The sequence below is a fragment of the Crassostrea angulata genome, chromosome 2, assembly GCF_025612915.1.
Source record: "Crassostrea angulata isolate pt1a10 chromosome 2, ASM2561291v2, whole genome shotgun sequence".
Lineage (NCBI taxonomy): Eukaryota > Metazoa > Mollusca > Bivalvia > Ostreida > Ostreidae > Magallana > Magallana angulata.
This window is the reverse complement of record NC_069112.1, coordinates 35,248,899-35,271,077: the sequence shown is the minus strand read 5'-3', so window position 1 is coordinate 35,271,077 and position 22,179 is coordinate 35,248,899. Positions and strand designations below refer to the sequence as shown.

The window sequence follows — 22,179 nt, the reverse complement described above, 5'->3', positions numbered from 1 at the left end:
TTAAACCATTTATTTTGCTTATTCCTTATTTTACACAAGTACGTACTTCCACGATTCTTTAGACGATTCTAGTCTGTTCCATTTGAGAAAGTGTAAAATGAAGCAAAGAAATGAGTAAAAAAAATATGAGTGCAGTAAGACAAAAATTACATTTCCTTTAATGAAAAAAATAAACCTTCATTAAATGTATTAACACGTATTTTTTAGAACATTTATTTCGCAATTGCAAATTACAAACTCAAAATTCTTGTATTTAACAATGACACCATGAGTTAACAATTAAGTTTTTTTTTAAGTTATTAAACAATGTCCATGCTTTTTAGAGATACTTCCAAATATAAATTTATTTTAATAAGAAATAAATATCTACAATACCAATTATTGTTTTGAGTAACTAGATGTATGACGAGCATTGCAAAGTAAGGCTTCAATATTCGAATTTTACTGTAATTTATGTATACGTGTAATTACAAAATAAAGTATAACATTTGTTGTACTAAAACAATTAGGAAATTTGAAATGAGGTTAAAAAAAATAATGTACATTTTTGGTATGTATATATTATATACTGCAGCACCTTTTGTCGTTACAATGTTGTATGTGATGAAATTTGTCTGTACTTTTGCGTCAGAAACAGGTGAAGTGTATTTTGTAACATTATTTTTTAAGTAACCCTCATACGTTTACGAAAAATATCTTTGGTGTTGAATGATTTTGATTGGCGAACAAACTCCGTCCAAGTGACATATTACGATTTGATTGAAAGACAGTTTCTTTATAAAAGATGGTATGGAATATTTATAAACTAGTTCGATTCGTTATTCGACCGATTACCAGCCACTATGTTGTTCTTACATTTGATGACGGTAATATATGTTTCATTTTATTTTCTAAGATGGATATAATTATGTCTATTAGTGTTAATTGTTTTCTTATGATTTTTTTTGGCTAAGAAACTCTCTATATTGAATGTTTAATATGTATGTATGTTTGTTACAGTGTACATCTTATTTAAGGAACGTGGACATGTTCGTGGCATTTTTTAGGGAAATATATATATATATATATATATATATATATATATATATATATATATATATATATATATATATATATATATAACCTACTTAATCCTAAATATTATTGTCTAAATATTATTGTTTATTCATCTTATTTTTAGTAGATAGGCAATCTTTTGATAATCTGTCTCTAAAATATTGTTTTTATTGACATATCCTTACGTCAAAATATAATATTACAAACGTTAGTTCTAAATACATGCTATATTGTTATATTAATGGGTTTTAATTGCAATGTCAAAATTATCAAACCATTAAACTGGTTGCATCCGATGTGGTGTTTCACGATTCTTAAGATAAAAATTATCATGTACTGTTCTTTTTTTTGGCGTAAATACCCAAGTCCAGAATAATTAGTATTTATCACGAGAAAAATGCAACAAATTAAAAATACCTATTCGAATATTTTTGCTGTATTTAAAATAAGTAGAAAAAAATGTTAAATCCTTTTTCATCTAATAACTTATGAAACAAATAAAGTAATATTGTTAAAAGCATCCCCAAAAATGTTTTGAAGTCGATAAAAGGTAAAAAAAAAAAGAGACATATTTACTGATGTAAAACATAATTGTAAACAAACTATGAAAAAAGAAATAATAGTTTGTCTCGATAAGATTAAATATCATTCTGAAATTTGGTACTCCTGCTTGATATGTGTCAATCGAGGGCGTTTTTAAATTGATCATCTGTTATTTACAATAGGTTAGCTACGAGGGTTGTCCCAAAATAACGTAGACAAGCGGTATTTTTCCGTAAATTAAAGTCACAGAGAAATGAAACTTCTACACATTAAAAAGGACAATATTTTAAAGAAAAATATAATATTTTAACAAAATCGGTTAACTTTAAATACTGTAAGTGAGCGCTTTTCATGTAAAAATATTGAGAGGCGGCGCAACGCCAAAATGACAAAATTAAATTCTTCCTATGAAAAGAATGATCGTTTATAAAAGTAAGAACTAAACGTCTTTTTAAACTTAAAATATATAAGAATAATTCTAAAATCGTGGTTAAACTTCCCATAAAATTTCGTAATTACGACGTAATTTTTAAAGATTTTATGACGTATTTTGCGACGGTTCGATAAATTTTGTTGAAGAGAAATGTCGGCGTCAACGTCAGAGGCGGCGCACCGGAACGTGATAAATTTTTGTAAAGAGCTCGGAATGACACCAACAGAGACCCACAAAAAGTTAAAACTAACAGAAGCTCACAGAAATGTTTCTCGTGCTCTGGTGTTTAAGTGGCATAAGAGATACACGGATGGGTATGAAGAAACTAAGCAGGAAAAGAGAGGCCGACCGAAGGAAATCGACGACAACGTAATGGAAATAATAAATGACACTATTCGTGATGACCGACGTCAAACAGTGCGGGAGATGGAAGAAATTTTGGGGATCGGTAAATCATCCATTCATCGCATTCTATCTGATAATTTAAGGATGCAAAGGGTTTGCGCACGCTGGGTTCCTCGACTTTTGAAAGAAGAAGAAAAGCAACGGAGAGTTTTGTGTTCCCGGGAATTCCTTCGCCGTGTTCGATCAGGCCGGGAAAATTTCTTGGATCGTATCATAACGACAGACGAAACCTGGCTTCATTACTATGACCCAGAGGGAAAGCGAGCGTCAAGTGTTTGGAAAACACCGGGAACACCACCACCAAACAAGGCAAAAGTCTCAAAATCTGTCGGTAAGAGTATGTTCATCATGTTTATGGACAGACATGGCATGATTCTCACCCATGCCGTTCCCGCTGGACAAACTGTTAATGCCGCCTATTTCTCTAAGGTTGTGCGACGGGATCTTATGCATGCACTAAGAAAAAAAAAGACCAATATTGGCTGCAAATAAGGAAATATAATTTACCATCAGGATAATGCACCGAGTCATACTGCTGAACAGACAAAGCTAGAACTCGACTTACTCGGATTCAGCAGAATAAGTCACCCACCATACAGTCCAGACTTGGCATCGATGGATTTTGCTCTGTTCCCTTATCTGAAGGCTAAGCTAAGGGGTCAACGATTTTCAGATTTGGAGGAATTGAAACAGGAGACATTACGAATTCTCGCTCGATTAGATCAGGCATGGTTTCAAATGTGTATCAAAAATGGATCGACATATTAAGTGTATTGAGCACAACGGAGAATATTTTAAACTGTGTCCTTTGAATTACTTTCGGGTTAAAGGTCTAAAAAGGATAATTCTTTGTATACCAACATTAATTTTGTTTACTGATTAATGACAACAATTAGACCTTTTTAGCATTCTAATAATGTTCTCTTTTATCCAATCACATTTCAAAATTGCACTGAAAACCTTAGTAAAATGTTATTAACCCACAAATACTTTGATTATATTTCAATCACGTGCTAATTCAACAAAGACGTTGCGGATGTAATTTTTTACGTCGTACGTTGCGCCGCCGGGTGCAGCATTAAGGTACTAAAAATTAGTTTAAAAAAAAATAAGCAAGGTACACAGCTGTAATTTGAGATATTAATCAACAATAGCACTACCAAGTGACAGAAAAAGTTTAGTGTATTTGCGATGAATAGTTTTAAAGTTATGAGCTCAGTCTACGGTATTTTAAGACAACCCTCGTACATTGTCAACATTATGTCTACCAAATTTGACTTAGTTTTGACATGATATCTTTAGCCATTTATTATCTTAAGTGAAAAAAAATAACTTTAATTAAGCTAAAAAATGTATTATCCTATATCTTTATATAGAATTCTCCTTCTCAAGGGGATTTGTTTAGTCAAAATATGGTCACGCAATTGATCCTTTTTATTATTCAGAACCATTTAAATAATTTTCTGCAAACTATTTTAACAGATGCTTGATGTTTAAAAGTTAATACTTGTGCTACAATAACAAGAAGACATTCATCAAGTTTACATCGCTAATGCATGATAGATCACAAGAAATTATGTATAATATATTCATCGTTGAGCATTTAAAAGGAAATTTCCCAAGCTAAATATTGCCATTTACACAGGATGTTATCTTTTTTTTTTAATTTGGCCATCAAGCAGTATATGGGACATGACTTTTAACAGAGCATGGCATTGTCTGTACTTAAGAGTAGGATATGCTTTGATTTTCATGTTTTTCTGTTCCCTAAGTCAACATCATTGTAGGTCGAAGAACAAGTTCATACTCTTGACATGCTCTAAAATTGGACACACAGTTGTTGTATTATTTATCTTATAATCATTAATAAGTTCTCCATCATTTGACCTTATGACTAAAGGTCACATTCTGGAAACGCCTTACAAAAATCAACTTTTCCGAATTATTTGGTTATTTGACGATTTTCATCAATCAAAGTCTTAAATCAAAATGATTTAGTTTTAAAACGTCACAAAAATATACCTCTTAAAGAGGTTCGTTCCTCTGTTTTCGGATAGTCATTGTGGGCCATCAGAAATTATGCATCATATATTGATTCTACCCATCAATTCAAATTTTAAAATGCCAATTAACCTATCTTAAACAAAAAAAGACGGGAAAATTGAATTTTTACGGAGATTAATGTGTGACTATATTTTGTGACGGAATGTTTTTAAAGGGACTTGGACACGATTTGAGATCAAAAATTTTATTTTCCTTTTTTATGTATAAAATGGTTAACTGGTGCATTTTAAATGATTGACCAAAATATTGAATGTAAAAGTTAAGTTACTAGCGAGATACAGGGGTAAGAATTGATTGTTATGTAAACAAAGTTCGAGTCTTATAGTTGTTTACAAAAGTGTAATGTAGAGAATTACCATTTCTTTGAACAAAATGACATGTAAAAACATTTTAAACTTGTTCAATATCTTCATAAATACTATTATCAACAAAGGAAAGATACATTTGATTGAAAGTTACACAAAAACAACACTTATGTAAAAATGACAATATTCGAGCTTTGTTTACGAACTCTGTATCTTGCTTATGACTTGATATTTGACTTAAAATTTTTGACATAGGATTATAAACTTTTATATTTATCATTATAAACGTTGAAAATGGAAAAATAAAATTTGAAAATTTTAAGTCAAATCGTGTCCAAGTCCCTTTAAGAAGAACATTTAACATATTTCATAACTCAGTTGTTTAATAATGCTGTCACTTAAGCTTCCTTATTTTCAGTGAAAACGAAATTTCCAGATATTTTTTGCATTAGGTTATTTTCATTTTTTTTCCCTAAAATCAGCTTTTGTCATGCCATATCTAAAATTTTACATAATAGACCCACACGCTTTGTTTTATTTTCTGAAATGTTCAGATTTTTCTGACAAGTGTATCATAATTTGAGAAAAAGTTTGATACTTTTACATAATTTCATTACATGTTGAATTGGTAATGGATAAAAATAGCGTGTTGTCAGTGCAAAAAGGTCAAAATATCTATTAGATGAAGATATTCTAACAATTTTCTTTTATATGATAATTTTAATTTTATTTATTTTAAATAGTTTAAATCTGTATTTGGTGCCCTGGTACTTTCCGATAATAAAATATAGAGGGACAAGCGATGTACAACGTAAGTGCAATCTACACTTTCGATGCAGAAAGGTCATATTAAATACACTGTACTGCCAAATGAAGCATATAGACCCCAAATTTTGTTTTGAAGTTTGGTTAAGCTATGTGTGTAGACTTTTAAGAAAATACTTAAACAAATTAAAAGTTTTGATCTCATGATCTAACACCCTTAAATGCTTCCAGGATATTTAGGTTTATTTTCTTGTTTAATGGTTTATAACATTTGAGAATGTTGTGTTATATGTTTACGTTTAGTCTGAAATTTCAATTCTGTTTTATATTTCAAACATTTGGATAAGCTTCATTGAAAAAAAGCCCTAGTATCAGACGGTTAGAATATATACATGGCAGGGTTAACAATATATTTTTCAATATATATTTGATATAATTTGACTGAAATACACCTAAGAAAAAAAACTCGAAGCCTTAAAGAACTACACAGATATATGCAAACTGAGTCCATTATGTATATTAAAGTATCGTTCGATGAAAATAAATACACACGATACTTTTTAAAAGAGAAGTGAGGAAAATACATTTGGAAACATAACATGAAGCACCTTTCAACGTGATGTGTGAACTGATTATCAACAGTAACGTAAAGGCTATTGGTTGACACCGTTCTGGCAATCGGTTATCATTCCAAACATTTCTGTAAACATTCATTATCCTGATTGACGGTATTTCATCATTTGGGGTACAATTTAAATGATATAAATACACAGTCAAACCTCGTTATCTCGAACTAGATGGGACTAGTTAAAAACTTCGAGATATCCTAGTATTCGAGATATTAAGTATAAAATACTTAAAGTTTAAGTGTTTGGGACCTACAAATCACTTCGCAAATCCATTGTATTCGAGATATCGGTGTTCGAGATAACGAAGTTCAACTGTAGCATATATACTTTTTTTAGTCTGTACAATTTCTAACATCTCAGGTGTGATATCGTGTTTATTTTTGTTTTGTTTTTTATTTAGGTTGTGTTGTTCATATCAACAGCAATTGAAGCCAAACCAAATAATGAGCAGCAGAATAATGGGATAGGTAATTTATAAGCATGTGTTATGTGTATACTGTTTATCCTTGTATGTCTGTCTGTGCGAAACAACATTTTCTGTCGTATTTTTCGCTGCAAATATACAATGCAGGTGGTTGAAATTTTAACACATTCATTGTTAAGGTATGCCATATATTTGGATACATTTGAGTTCCAAATGGACGTCAACTTCCTGTTAAGTGATGACTTTGATAATTAAATTTACCATATATGTATATATATATATATATATATATATATATATATATATATATATATATATATATATATATATATATATATATATATATAAACGATGGAAATTGCTAAACGGTTAACCGAATAATCGGTTGGAACGATGGTAATTGGTTACAAATTTTGTATTAGGTTAATTGAATTAACAAATTAGATCAGACAAAAGTAAAATTAAAACTTTACACTAAGAACTACGAACGTTCATAATTTTACATTTTCAAACATCGCTATGAGCTTTAATTTTGAATAACTGATTTCCTAATAGCTTGATTAAAAGGAAGTGTACTGGAGTAAAAGGTGCTATTTACTGTTTAAACACCTTAAAACTGTCGTTACCGCCCACTGGTTTTTTTTAAATAATTCGTGAATGATCATAAAATCGCTACTTGGTACTATACACATTTTTTCTGTCGCCGTTTTAATGGGTAATTCAATGCTTTTGTGTATAGTAATGTTAGAAATGTGAGTGCTACTTTCTTAAAGTCGTCATAATATAGACCACACAATATCAATACGTGTGAAAGGAGCATTAGATTTACCACAAGTTTCAAAATTACATTCCCGTTTCTGCTTGACGATTTACCATTGATAAAATGCGCTCAAATCGAGACCATTAGCGCAGAGCAACCCCCCCCCCCCCCCGAAAAAAAGGGGAACAAAGTAAAGCTAAACAATCGTTCAGCTTTTTAACAGTTTTTCAAGACAATGCTTCGTTGCTAACAAACTTTAAAGCCGATAATAATCTGTCGTTATAGAAAAGATAGTGTTTTAAACAAAACCTGAGACGAAAGGACTGATTTACATGATGATAGTGACAATGCGGTGTAACTATCGAAATAAAAAAAACTGTCCATGCTATTTAATGCATGTTCATTCTACATGTTTGTGTTACTAAATTCTCATTTTAAAAAATGAAATGTTCTCATTAAACATGACCATACTAACAAATCATATTCGTACTTTGAGTCTTCTGGTACGTAAAACTAAAGTTTATATGAGAATATTTACACTTGCAAATGTTTCCCTTATATAACACAATGAAAACATAATTTAGGCATAAAAAGTAACGTATCTGTATTTTGTTATACGAAGTTTTTATCATTCATTTTCTTAACAAATAAGGGGGATAAATGAGTCATGTTAGATAACGCGTTAGGCCTGTAAACAGAATAATGTTTATGGATCGACATCGTAACGAGCCGTTCTTGAAAATTAAAATCGCAATTTGTCAAAGGAGTTCATTCAGTTAAAATTCATTTCTGACTTTATTGCAAGCCTCGATCAAAATTGCAAATGCATCATTACGGAGTTTTCGTGTTTAGTTCATTCACGGATCACGGAATTGCTTTCCTTTATAATGTCGAAGGATATCATTTTGCTCTTGAATCTAAATCTGCGATAGAGTTTCCCCTGAAAATGACAAAGTAGACTCTAACTCAACTTTTCAATCGCTTTGTTTTCAAATTTCTAACAGCTCTGCGACTTCAACAGAAGTGGTATTATTCCGCCAAGCGTCAATTGGGTTTTTTTTCAATTGTTCAAGTGAAGTTTCTTTTCTTTTCCCCTTTATTACAATAAAAAAGTGTTGTCTTATCAAATGTACTGCCATGTTTCTTTATCATTATAATCAATTGCTTGTAACTATTTTTTGGTTATGTCATCTTTATTGAAGCGGCTTTCTAGGTCATCACAGTAGAGAAGTATGGAACATTGTTATTGTCATAATTTGTAATAAATGAAAATATAAGAAATAAGGTACCATTTTTTGATGTATATTTGGATATTATTACGGGTTAACAGATTTTACAGCGACGTGGTTTTGCTAATTGTCATTTGGACATCAGGTCAACTGTCAGAGGTAAAGATTTGCGGCACCAAACAATGGTCACCATTGAAAATATCTAAATAAAACATTTTTCATTAAAAGAAAAATTCTTCTCAATTGACAGTGTAAAGAACTTTTGGCAGTATAGGGTGGTCAGAATTAGAAATATCAAAATAAAGATAGCTTCATAAAAAATCGTTGCCTTGATCTCTTTAATTAAGGTCTTCCGTTTCCAACGGAAGACCTTACTATTATTCTGAAAAATTTTCAAATTTCTTATTATTTTTTTTTTTCTTCTAGACGCCAACTTTGATCCTTAATATCTCGCTCGTTTGTTCACCGATTGTTTTGAAATTTTCAGGACTGATAACATGCCGCGTGATGTTGTCGTTGCATATTTTAGTTGAGGAAAATCCCCATCCGGTTTTGAGTTATTCCCCTTTTAGTAAAAGTTAACGACTTCTTTTGTCCAGGGGGGATTAGCTATAACGATGACTGGCAGAGTCTCAAAGATGGGCTGGTTTGGAAGCTAATACATTGAATTTGTGCGAGATATATTTTATTTATTATTTAAATGCAAATAAAAGGAGTGGTATAGATGTTGAAACAAAGGTACGAAAAAAATTCAAAAAAATTCGCGTATTTTCCGTGTTAGTTTTCTACCTGATAAAAATTTGTTATAACATGTAATTTAAAAGATCTTGGTCTTACCAAGACCTTTCATTCGGTATACAGAAAAAGGGGCTAGCCCTTAAAATTAGGGAGTTAGATGCGTCAAAAGTTTCTTGTCAATAACTTGTAAAGGAATAAAAATTTCTAATGCATTATTGAAGCAAAGTTGTAAAGAAATTAATTTTGAATCCTTCCGTGGTATTCAATTTAATGTTTTCGTAATTTATAGCCAGTATTTGCAGAAACAATTGTTGTCAGTTCGGTCCATTTTTGTGGGGGTGCGCACGTTTAGGAGGTTATGAAAGGGCTTTTTGTAATGCACTAACTGATACATGCAGCGCGCAAAAATAATTCTACATAAAATTCCCAAATGTTTTATTCATATGTACATATTCATTTCATAAAGATGAACGTCTTTGACCTTATTTTTGTTGTTTGTTTCATAACTGTGCCCCTTTCTATATTTAGATGCATTACGAGACTCAGGTAACTGATCGATAGAAGAGTCGCTAGCTGTATTCAGGCCGTCGCCTTGACGACAGTGCATATGCTTGTAGAGCTGGACGTACACATGTTTAACGCCCCACTGTGTTACTGTAACAGAGACATTTTGAATTGTTTCAGTACTGGGAGATGTGTTAATAAAATGGTTCGAATGCATGGTAATTAAACTCAACTTTTCTACAGTACGTATACACGGCCGTCATATAAAGCACAATGTGTATTACTGACAGGACAAATGTACGCTGGCAATTTAAACGAACGCGGGATTGCTCCCGATAGAACATTTCTTTTAAAGCAAAACAAAATACTGATTTCCGATGGATATAATATTATCATCGTGGAGATGATTTTAAAAAGTGAACTTAATATTCGTATACGATAATATTTGAATCCAAAGCCGCTATTTTTAAGTAACGGTTATTAGGGATATTAATTATGACTTGCCCCGCGTTTCACGTTTTTTACTTGCAATGCATCTACAAACGAAAATACCAAACAACCTTCGGCAGCAATTTATAAATTATTTATTACATACTAGTACACAATATTAAAGAGATAATTAAATAAATTGTGCTTTATAATTGTACTCGCTATCTTCCGTGGAAATAATGGCATGGAAAAAATGTTGTTCAATGTTCATCAAAAACGATGTAGCCTTAGCAATCGAAAAAAAATTAACAAACTGTATATTGATAGATTGACACATTAACAAACATTCAGACCCGCAATGTATTTTTTGCAAGTTCTATAAAATGTAGACTCAATAAGTGAATTTTTCCGTTTGTGGTATTTTGAATCACATGTGAACGCTATGTGTACATGTACATATAGATTAATAGCCATATAGATAAACACTTTCAGTGTTGAATTTTTAAAAGATATTTTGTACATGCAAAGCAATGCAATGCAAGGGCTATTAAATTCGAACAATGTACATACGGTATGGATCGAACTGATACTGGTTCTGCTTGTTCTACAAACAGCGAATAAAATGCGAAGTATTAGGGTGTTATTTTTTAAACAAATAAGTATTGCTCTCTTAAAACCTTGCATAACTAAACAAAGTATTTCATCGGAAGCATTATTAGTTACCTTAGCTGCATATATGTAGCTCTCCGTCTGGAAAAATTGAGTACCATCCGAAATTTTTCATACAAGGGCTGTACAGACTTGCAGCTAACATTACCTTAGAATTTCCCGCTGTTCATAAATTCATTAAAAGACGTGCAGATTCAAGTTGTTATATGTCGTTTGATATGGGATTTATGATGTCTATTTATATTATTTTAATTAAGGACAGACGAGACGTTCCTCAATTTTATATAATTTTCCTTGATATTTCATTCCTTATTTATTAACATTTAAACCTGTTAATTCCAAAAAATTTAGAGTACATTACCAGGCTCGTTTTGGAGCTAGAATATTTCGAACTTTCCTTAAAATAGCACGCAAAATGCATTTGAATGCTTATAAGTTAAGTCATACTATATATTTTAATTTAAACACATTATATCCAAACCAAAAAAATCATATTACCTAAAAATTTAATTATGTAATAACAAAATGGAAATCTTAATTCACATTGTGGAGATAGGAAAAAATGGAAGATACATGAAGGTCGCGTCTGACCTTAATATTATACAAGCAATAGCTTTCCTAAAAGCTTGCCTGACTACCCAAATTTATTCAATGGAAGCATGCATGTATCAATTAGCCTATCTTATAAGAAATTAAATTTAATTATCGCTGCGGATCATAAATTATTAAAATGAACGTGCAGAGTTTAGAAGCAATTTCAATCTTTTTCTTCGATCGAGTGCATGTACCTATATATCACTGGAAATTAAATCATTTCATTATTTTAAATCATTTTAGGAATGTACATGTATCGAATAATCTCAAACAGCCAAATTGAAAATTGAATTTGTTATATATTAGATGCAAAATCAAAGACATTTTGTTATTTCTAACCATATAGGAAAGGATATTCAAACACGTACATGTAGCATCGTTATTTGAAAGTGTGTGTGTGTGGAGGGGGGGGGGGGGGAGGGGGGGGTAGGGGGTAGGTGGGCAGCTTTATCCAAAAAAAATCGTGACAAGGAATTTTGAAAATCCTAATCCGTAGGTGGGAGGGGGTATTTACATTTTAACTTCAATTTAATTCAATTAGAATTACTTTATTTTTTGGTTCCATTTATTACATGCTCCGACAAAAGTGAAAGATCCATGATATCTCTATTTATTATATGACCAGTTAAGAAAATAGAGTGGGTAAGACCATCTACACATCATGTGCTCTTGCCTTACTTGGACTCGCCCACTAATCGGCGAGCCAAAATTATGAATGAGACGTATTATGGCGCGAAGTCTTTCTTTACCATTCACGCAACAGCTGAGATCTCAGATAGATCCATCGGCATAGATCCATTGGGAGGATGTCAACTAATAACTACATATATTATACTTTGGATTGAATGTTTTAGAAGAAATCTATCGAATTAACATACACACTTAATTGACTAGCAATTGTTTGATGTACATTTACATTTGTACACGCGAGTGAAACCCTTTTCCAGATGAATGAAATCGCCTAATTGATCGAAAATCGGGTCACACGTACCCCACTTCGGCGAATTACTTGTACGTAGCCCCTCCAGTAAATATTCCAATTATATGAATTTATATTTGTTTTAATTAATCCAAACTGATGATTCTTTGTTAATGATGATAATCCAACACCAACTATTACTTACATTGTACTACTTAGACAATGTGTATCATCTTGTTGCAATGACACCTCCCTCTTTTTTTTTGACCTTTCAAATATGGCAATCTATTTTTAAATCAGGATTACACACGTGCAATGTGAAAAGCCCTTTTAATTGAACAATCTTGCTCATTGTTGCTTATTACATCCCATATAACGTTTTCATCAATTATGAATATAAATGTTGACACAATAAAGATGCATCGTCAGGCAATTATTAATTCAAGCTTGTGGGTGCCCCCCCCCCCCCCCCCCCCCCCACACACACTTTTTCTCACAGCAACTAATTTTTCCGGATTAGGATTTTGAAGATTTTGGGAAAGTCTTTTTTTTTTTCTTTTTTTTTTTGCTTGTCAAGATTTTTTGGATGAGTCTGCCCCCCCCCCCCCCCCCCCCCCCACTTTCAAAAAGGATGCTACGTGCCTGCATAAAGATAACAACATTCAAGGGCCTTCCGTCATTTTCAAGCCATGATAAACATGATAAAAAGGACTCTCAAAATAAAAAAAATAGACGCAAAGTAAACTGCATTCACGGCATATGTTCACATGGTATTCCTATTCTATTCCTATTTTGGACTCGTCCACTTTAACTACGAAAAAATTAATGAATGAGACATTCTGATTCTGGCGCGGAGTCTTGTAAATGAAATTTCCATTGATCTGAATGGATTTTTCCGTGAGGGTCGGGGTAGGTATAAAAACAAATTTAATCGTTCAAAGTTTTGAATTGTTAACAACGAAATATCAGATCGAATGTTTTAGAACGATTTATAAATCCAAAATACAGTCATTTTTAATCGGTTGACGCGTGAGCATATATGTATTAAGTAGGCGGGCATCCTTACACCCTATTAATTGAAGACAAATGAAATCGCGTCCAGCAGAACTCCCTGGCATTTTAGTGTATGTTATTATAAATTTATGATTTTGTTTGTTAATAACAATTCAACATCAATCATTAATTAACAATGTACACTCTAGTACGCTAATACACAATTTTGTTGCGATGACCCCCCCCCCCCCCGGCCATTATACCTATTTTTAAATCAGGATTACACACGTGCTTGCATGTGCAGAAGACAATCTGGAACTTAACTGATAACTATATCATCTCTTTGGAAATTTATTTCTCCGTAAGCAAAAACGTGTAGTAACTGATACATGCAATTGTGAAAACCATAGAGGAATGCATGATCTGCGCATAATAACTAACTGCTTGATACAATATTTCTTTTTTCCAACATGTTTTAAGTCAATAATAATATGAAAATATATGCTTGACTTCATAACGGAAATTGATCCAGATAAATATAATTATCAAAAATAAACCTAAAAAACAAACTACACTTTCATCTTCACCCACAATATTGCCTTTTCGATATTTGTCATCGTGGTAGATCCGTGTAACAATCTATTAAGTAGGTGCTTGCACGACATAGAACCGGCCCTTGCTGACCAACGTTTTCATTAACACATATAAAGGAAAAAAAATATTTAGATTTTTTCTTGGATTTATTTTGATGTAAATAAAAAAGAGAAATAATTAGTTCTACAATATATATGCGATGTAAATCTTTTTTCCATGCAATATTTCGTATAAAACAACGAAGAGTAGTATCTTGAAACTTCATTCAAAATTTTATTAGACCTTTAAATTGTAAAATGCTAACATTGAAAATTGTGCCCGATTCCTTTTGTTTTTAAGGTAAATCTTTATTGTTTAAAAAAAACTGATTCTTTGAGACAAAATAAATTGACATAATCAGTTTGACATTCTCTAAGTGCAGTTCTGTAGCTCTTAGTCTGAAAAAGAATCGGATGGACGACCTAGGACCCAGATCGTCCATCCAAATTTCTTGAATGTTGCCATTTCTTTCGTACGCGGACGCATGTTGGCCGAATACTCACCGAGACTAAATGGTTCGTATTTTAAGTTTTAACTGCGTTTAAAGGTAATATTGGAATTCCGATAATTTTGAAAATGATTAATTAAATAAAAAGGGTTAAAATTACCGTTAAATTACCGGCATCGGTCTTCCCCATGCGCGAATCTAGAAGAGTAGGGTGAGGGTTCCAGATCCAACCCTAACCCCCGCAAAATTTCTTTCCATTACATGTACAATATAAAATTACAAAAATATGCCTCGGACATCCCCAGGCAAACTCAAATAACCGTCAGACACTCAACCCCCACCCCAGGAAAATTTTTCTTATCCGCGCGTGCCCCCCCCCCCCCCTCAAAAAACAAAATTATTCTTCAGAACCCCCTGTAAAATTTCGAGGATCTCCGCATACATTCTAAAAGATTCATTGGCCCTTGCTTTCGATTAAAAATGCGAGTAAAATGTTTGGTCTTTTTACGTTCATACCGGGCATACCCACTGTGTGATTATAATCGTCGTCCATATTCTGTGTATATTGAGTCAATTATGATGATTAGATAAGTTTCTCAAAATAAAATGCACATGCAAAAAAACAACATGCGGCGAATCAAACTTCAGACAACTTTGAAAGATCTGTATTTGCTTATATACATGTACTTTGTTTCTTTTACACAGTGTTTACACATCTAATATTGCACCATGGTCAGGTATCAATTTTTGTATTACGTCACAAGTATGACGCAGCTACGACGGAAGACCTAATCGTTGCTTGCAACGAGCTCGTCTCTAGTTGTAAAATATTCTCCTCAAATTTTAGGACACATTTGTGAAAAAAGCAACCCTTGTGAAAACGGCGCACCATGTGGATACACACGTGGAGGTTATATTTGTAAGTGTCCTGCCGGCTGGAAAGGTGACGATTGTGATGAAGGTTAGTCATATACATAAATATTATATAAGCAATTTATACATGTATAACAAATAGTGTATACCTATTTTCTGGCGCTGAGGATGATAATAATTTGGTTTTCTTTCAAGATAGCAACATATATATTTTAGATCGAAGTGGACAAATAGCTATGTTGCGAAAAGGCAGTAAAAGGGTATTCCATTATACAAATAAAAGCATTACTTGTCGGATAGGAAGAGTTTGTTGATGTTGAATAGTTTTGAGTTACCGAACATTGAATTCGTCTGATCGACTCAAATAACACTACTGGTGTGCGACCAGGTCTCGCCGAGTACCATTTCTCGTAGGTGCATAGTTACGTCATTTTAACAACATTTAAAAAAAACAGCAAATTAAAAAAGTTCTCCGGGATATGAAGTTGGTTGGTCACGAGATCAAGTCTTGTGAAGCCCGAAGGGCTTCTCAGTAAAGTTGATCACGCACCAATGGACGTCATATCCCGTTGAATTTTTTAACACTGCTGTTCATTACTTATATTTACGTTTGAAAAAGACAAATCATTCAGAACTGTTAAAATTACAGAGCTTTTGTGTTTATGTTTATAATATTTCAAGCGACAAGCGATAAGCGCATGCTTTGATGAATGTGACGTCATGAAAAGGGTCACACAGAATTGAACGTTTTCGCTATTCTATAGTTTCATATAAGGAACGATATTTGAAAATGTAAATATATGAAATTATAAATGAAAAATTGCGTAACAATGCACTCGCGAGAAAAGGAACTTGGAGAGAACTTGTCGCAAGCCAGTAGAGAAATACTGATATATTTAGCGTGGAACTGAATTGTTTCGAAAATTTCTGAACATTACCCAATGACACGGAAACTTTTCAACAGTAAACGTTGTGTAGATGAATTAACAAATGCATTCGTCAAAATTTTGCTTTAAAAAAAAGTATCATAAAAAAGACAGTTCGTTTACTTTTTACAAGTACTTGTAATTAGTAGATATGCTAACAAATCAAAAGTAAAAAATTAGGAATTATTAGGAATAATAAACCCATATATACATAGATTATATTTTTTTTTTCAAATGCGCTAAGTCAGTATAGAAGCAATGCGAATTTTCAGAAACCAAATTGCAACTAAAATATTAAAATCGTAAAAAAAAAAAATCTCCAGAAAAACATCAAATATCTCAAACTAAATCTATCTGTCGTTTTTCCCGATCTACATATATATTTGTTTAAATATATAATAAAAACATTATGCATGTTTATTTTAGTTCTGACGTACAGGTGTTTATATTTAAGAATTCTACAACAATAAATTCGGAAGTACGACAGATAGCCAATATAGAAAACAAAATCGGACCAGGTCCTCATTGTGTGATGTAAATTAATATATATTTGATATACAATTTTAGACATTAATTTACAGATATTTTTAGTTTCAAAAACCAAGTGTTTTAGAGTCACTATTTTTTATTTTATTATTATTTTTTTTTTTTTTGAAATGTTATTACATACAGTCCCGTGCAATACATTTTACGATCTGTTGAAATGTGAGTTAGACTTCATTAAGTCAATAATATACCCTAAAATATACCACAGAAGCGACATACAAGGCTGTCTAGCCGATACTTGTTTAAGTGGGAAGCGACTCCATTTTGTATAAAATTCTAACATCCAGTGATGTTAATAAATTCGAGGTGTTTTTCCGAGTTTGCCGAGCATAATAAACATGTTATTAACCTTTGTTTTGGCAGATATAGACGAATGCGTCAATTCACCTTGAGGGTTAGGTTCCTGCACGAACACGGATGGTTCGTACAAGTGCACATGTCCAGCAGGATTAACAGGCACTTACTGTGAACAGGGTAAGTTAAGCTTATCACATGTACTAATGGATGATAAAGTTAAAAAAATTACAAGTTTTTTCTTGGTATATGCAATTTTTATATTACACAACAATAAGTCATCTAACATAACAAACTCGGCAAGCAGAGAAAATCATCTAAAATTCATAAATGAATAAAATACGATTGATAACAAAACGTGTTATTTTAAACAGAATAATTATCTCACAAATATACAAGTTGTTCATGGTACATGTACTGTCTTTATTTAAAGATGTTGACGAATGCAAGCCAAATCCATGCAAGAACGGAGCTACATGTACCAACACACGTGGATCATTTACCTGTACATGTAATCCGGGATGGACAGGTTCTCTCTGTGATCAAGGTACATGAAAATGAGCTTGAACTGAAAATGCCTCTTTTTTTAAGGTCGGTCGCGGGTTTAAAATGTTGCGACTTTTGCGCAGAATGTTGCGCGTTACTGTCGTTTGACGAAAATGCAGAGTGAAATGATCAAATAAATAGGTTATTATGTTACGTTTTGATTAAATAAAATTACTTATCATAAGAACTATTTGTAGTGAAATGAATCCTAAAAAGTAATGTATCGAAGTATTTTAATAATTTCGCAGCTTCTTCAAAATCGACGTTATCCATGTCGGAGTCAACGTCTAACGATGACGTCAGTTGAGACTCTGACGTAACAATTAACAAAAATAAAAGTCGTCCATTTTTTATTGCAGCGTCAATAATGAAAATTGAAAATATAATTTGCAAAATAAAAACATTTGCGCGATCTTTTCATGTTCTGTGTAAGTGGAAAATTATTTTTTTGTCTATTACAAATAATTAAAATTTGATTACTAAACATCCTTAAATTCTATACAATTCTGTCTGTAAAATGGCTGACAATACACGTTTATAGGTCCAAATTATGAGGGCGGATTGCATAAACACTATCCGGTCAATTTCCTTTTTAATTTGGCAAAAAAGTTTACGTATACCTGAACCCTCCATCACTAAAAAAATCAAAAGAAAATTGCATGTTTGTTATTTTTTACACATGAAATTGAATATGAAAAACCCCCTTTTTCCTATATAATCCTATATAAAAAAATCGGGGATTATACGGACGTACGACTTGAATCTAAGCGCGGTAAACAGATAAACTATCCGGTCAATTAACTTGTTTTATTTGGCACATAGTTTACTCATAAATTGAGTTTTCTCTGGAATTTTTTTTAAAGGAAACCGTAAGTTTGAAACATTTTCCCCGAGACTCCTTAATGTAAACTTTTTTTATTATGTTTATGAACGATCGATAAAGTTAAAGTGTGTCAAACTATTTTTCTATATATTCAATTGTATGCATGAATGTCTTTTAAAGGAAGGTGTGCATATATAAAAGATTTATTGTTCAAAGTTATATTTTTGAAGTGTTTAATATAAGGCAGGTTTTGTTATCATTTCTACCCCCTTCCCCCCAAAAAGGTTCTTCAGAAATAAATCGAAACGGATTGTTGTTGCTTTTTTTTTTTTTACCAAGTATAACTTTCTTTTAAACTGCAAGCATGTCGATTTCGTATATTAATTCTAAGCAATCCAAAAACTTTTTTTTTTCCTTTTGAATGTATTCTTTTGACGGAAAGCAGTAACAATGTTTTCTGTATGACAATATCAATATCTTTTACAAAAATATATCAGTTTTATAACATTTTTTTTTTCTCTAACCTTTTTCTTTTAAATTGTTTTACCTTTAAGATATCATCGAATGTGATACTAATCCATGTAAAAACGGAGGTAGTTGCAATAACAATGACGGATCTTTCACTTGTTCGTGTAATGTTGGATGGACAGGGACGTTGTGCGATGTCGGTAAGTCGTTGTTTAAAAGGAATTGATTTTCGTTGCTAAATAAACACTATATTGATCTCAGTTAGAAGGAGAACTCTGTAAGACTGCAGTAAATAGTATTTTCCTTTGATATCAATTCATGACACTTTGTTTCACATTAAATCAACATTTTTCAATTGGTCTGGAGGGAGTTTATACACGTATAATGCATAATTACATGTACTTGTATACACTGATATTGGACTGGTGCGTTTATTGTCCGTTATATTAATATATAATCAAACAAAATTGGTGGCCCTGAAAGGATACACTATTTATATTATATTTTATAACCTTATGATTTGTTTGTGTTTTTTTTTTTTTTTTATAGAGAACATAAGTTGATTTCAATTAGGATTTCAATTTTTATTTTATTTTTTTCGGAAAAGAAATTTAAGGGGGTAGTTATTATTAGGTTTTTATTACATGTAGGTGTTTAGATCATAAAAAAGGGCCGATCTTTTTTTTTCAAATACATATTCATATTCATCAATTCATTTCACATATATATATTAGGTGGAAATTTGATTTCAGTATCAAAATGTCCGACCAACCACTGTAAGAATCGACGATTAATACTAAACCAAAGCAATGGAGAAATTGAAATGAAACCAGTGAACTAAGATGATAAAACATATGTCTCTCGGCACCCTGTTTAATATTAAGTGGTCGAACATCCTATGAATAGGAAGTAATAGGACATAATATATGTCTAGCTAATATCGGAAAAGTAAAAAAAATCACATCATGATTTAACCAATTATAACATTTCAGATGTCGCCATAATCCATAGTTCTGTCACACAAACAAATTACTTTTTTTTAAATTAGTGTCATATTCCAACATTTCTATATTTATTTTCCTGATGTATAAATTATAAATCAGCTTCATTTAGAATCTAAAACTTGACACTAGCTAAACAAAACTATTAGGCCACATTGCAATTATTTTTTTTTAGAGAAAATGAAAAGTTTTAAAATTGGAATTGGCTTGTGAAGTTACAAAACGGAATAAATAACAATATGAAGTAACTTTATTAAATTGTTTTCTCTTAAAGATATCTAAGTTCAAAATCAGAATATATTCCTGTCGAGTTCTACTACACATAAAAATAAATTATCGTAAGGATTTAGAGAAATAAAATTGTAAAAGGTTGCCATAATAGAACGGAATGATGTACACTATTGGAATGTTATTCTCAACAAATAGATTTGTTTCTCTAAAGTGTTAAATTTGAAGACGAGTAAAACATTTATTTCGTAGATATTTAGAGTAAACCTTTTGTAATCAAGCTACTTTTTTATGAACTAGTCCAGATAAGGTCATTATTGTTTTATGGTAAGCATTAAAAAACAATAGCCATTTATTTACCAAAAATAGGAGTATAAATAGAAAACAAAATGTGTTTAAGTCTATGGTTGAGTCCTTTTCCTTTTTTTAGTAATTGAAACTGTCATCGTGTGTCGGCTAGGAAGGATGGAACTGCGTTGCCCAGCTGGTGTAATTAAAATCGAGAAAGCCCTCTGGGGCAGAACAGAAGGCAGCGCTATTTGTCCTGATTCAGAACGGAAAACAAAGCCACCGTGCATATCCACACAGTCAGATGCGGTTGTCAGGGGTAAATGTGATGGAAACGCAAGATGCAGTATAGCAGTTAATAGCAATGCCCTCGGTGGAAATCCTTGTCCTGGCACGGCTAAGTATCTAGAAGTGAGGTTTACATGCGTTGTAGTATAGCAGTGGAACATCTGATACAGGCCAATAATATAGACTCTTTTTAAAAGCAATATAAACTGTAATTTCTAGGTCGGAAATGTCAATTGTGACATTATATTAACTAAAACGACAAAAATGATTTGATAACTTTTTTTTTATCATATTTCTGTTGAAAAGCTATTAAGAGGCCCTCATGTAAGCAAAACTACATGTACATTAATGTCGTCTTGTGAAACAATTGGTTAACAATGTATTTCTTTCTTATTATATGATTAAATGATTCATTCAAATCGGATTAATAAAAAAACAAAATATCCTAAAGCCAGATTTAAGAGCAAAAATAAAAATCTAGAAATTAAGCTTTTATTGCTTTAAAAATCCTTATCTGTACATCATTTTCAGATTTCAAAAGTAGTTGTAGCAATAATATGCGACTATGTAAGTGATATCATAGAAAAATAATCCAAACTATATTGTAACCTATTTTAAATTAATAACCTTTGCAGTATGTGTTGTTGTGTTTTTGATTAATATCTTTAAAAAAAATCGGCTCCTCCATAGCATTGTATTATAAATCATTTTATTTAATTAATAAAACGATGTAGTTTATGATAATATTTTACATACACCAGCGGTCCCTTATTATGCAAAAAAAAATGATTGAAAATCTAACATAATTTTGATCATTTAAAATTGAGAGTGAAGAAAAATGTTTAGAGATTAGATCGTGTTTTATTGCAATAATTGACACATTATCGATAATTGTGTAGATCCTGTAGCAGTAAAATTAATTAGTTCTGGTTTGCGACCAAGTCCTTTCAATGTATGAACAGAATGGATGGACTTGGAATCTCGGTACAATACAGGATATGCATATGAATAAAATAAGCAGATCGGACATAACTCGTTAACGTCATGTGGCGTTGTTTATCGCCAAATTCAGATGGTTCAGGGAAAAAACTAAACAACAAATAAGGTCCCGTTGAAAAGCATGTATTCGCTCTAATAAAAGTTTATGTTATACTTCCTTTGAATTGTGTTCAGTGTGCCACAGGTGGTACATGGTACATGGTAACATTATGAAATACTTAGCAAGTTCACAGAATGTAAACAACATCAGTTTATAATGGGAAAGGCCAACTGAACGTTTACATATTTCAAAAGTTACATTTGAAAGCAAATTAGGCACATTTTTCCACCTTTTATTTCGAGATTGATTTGTACAGAAA

The 22,179-nt window shown here is 31.8% G+C and overlaps 1 pseudogene; it reads left to right on the top strand.

Annotated features, from left to right (window-relative positions):
* The first annotated feature begins 842 nt into the window (after positions 1-842).
* LOC128173785 (neurogenic locus notch homolog protein 1-like) lies at positions 843-21,409 on the top strand (annotated as a pseudogene).
* The last annotated feature ends 770 nt before the right edge of the window (positions 21,410-22,179 follow it).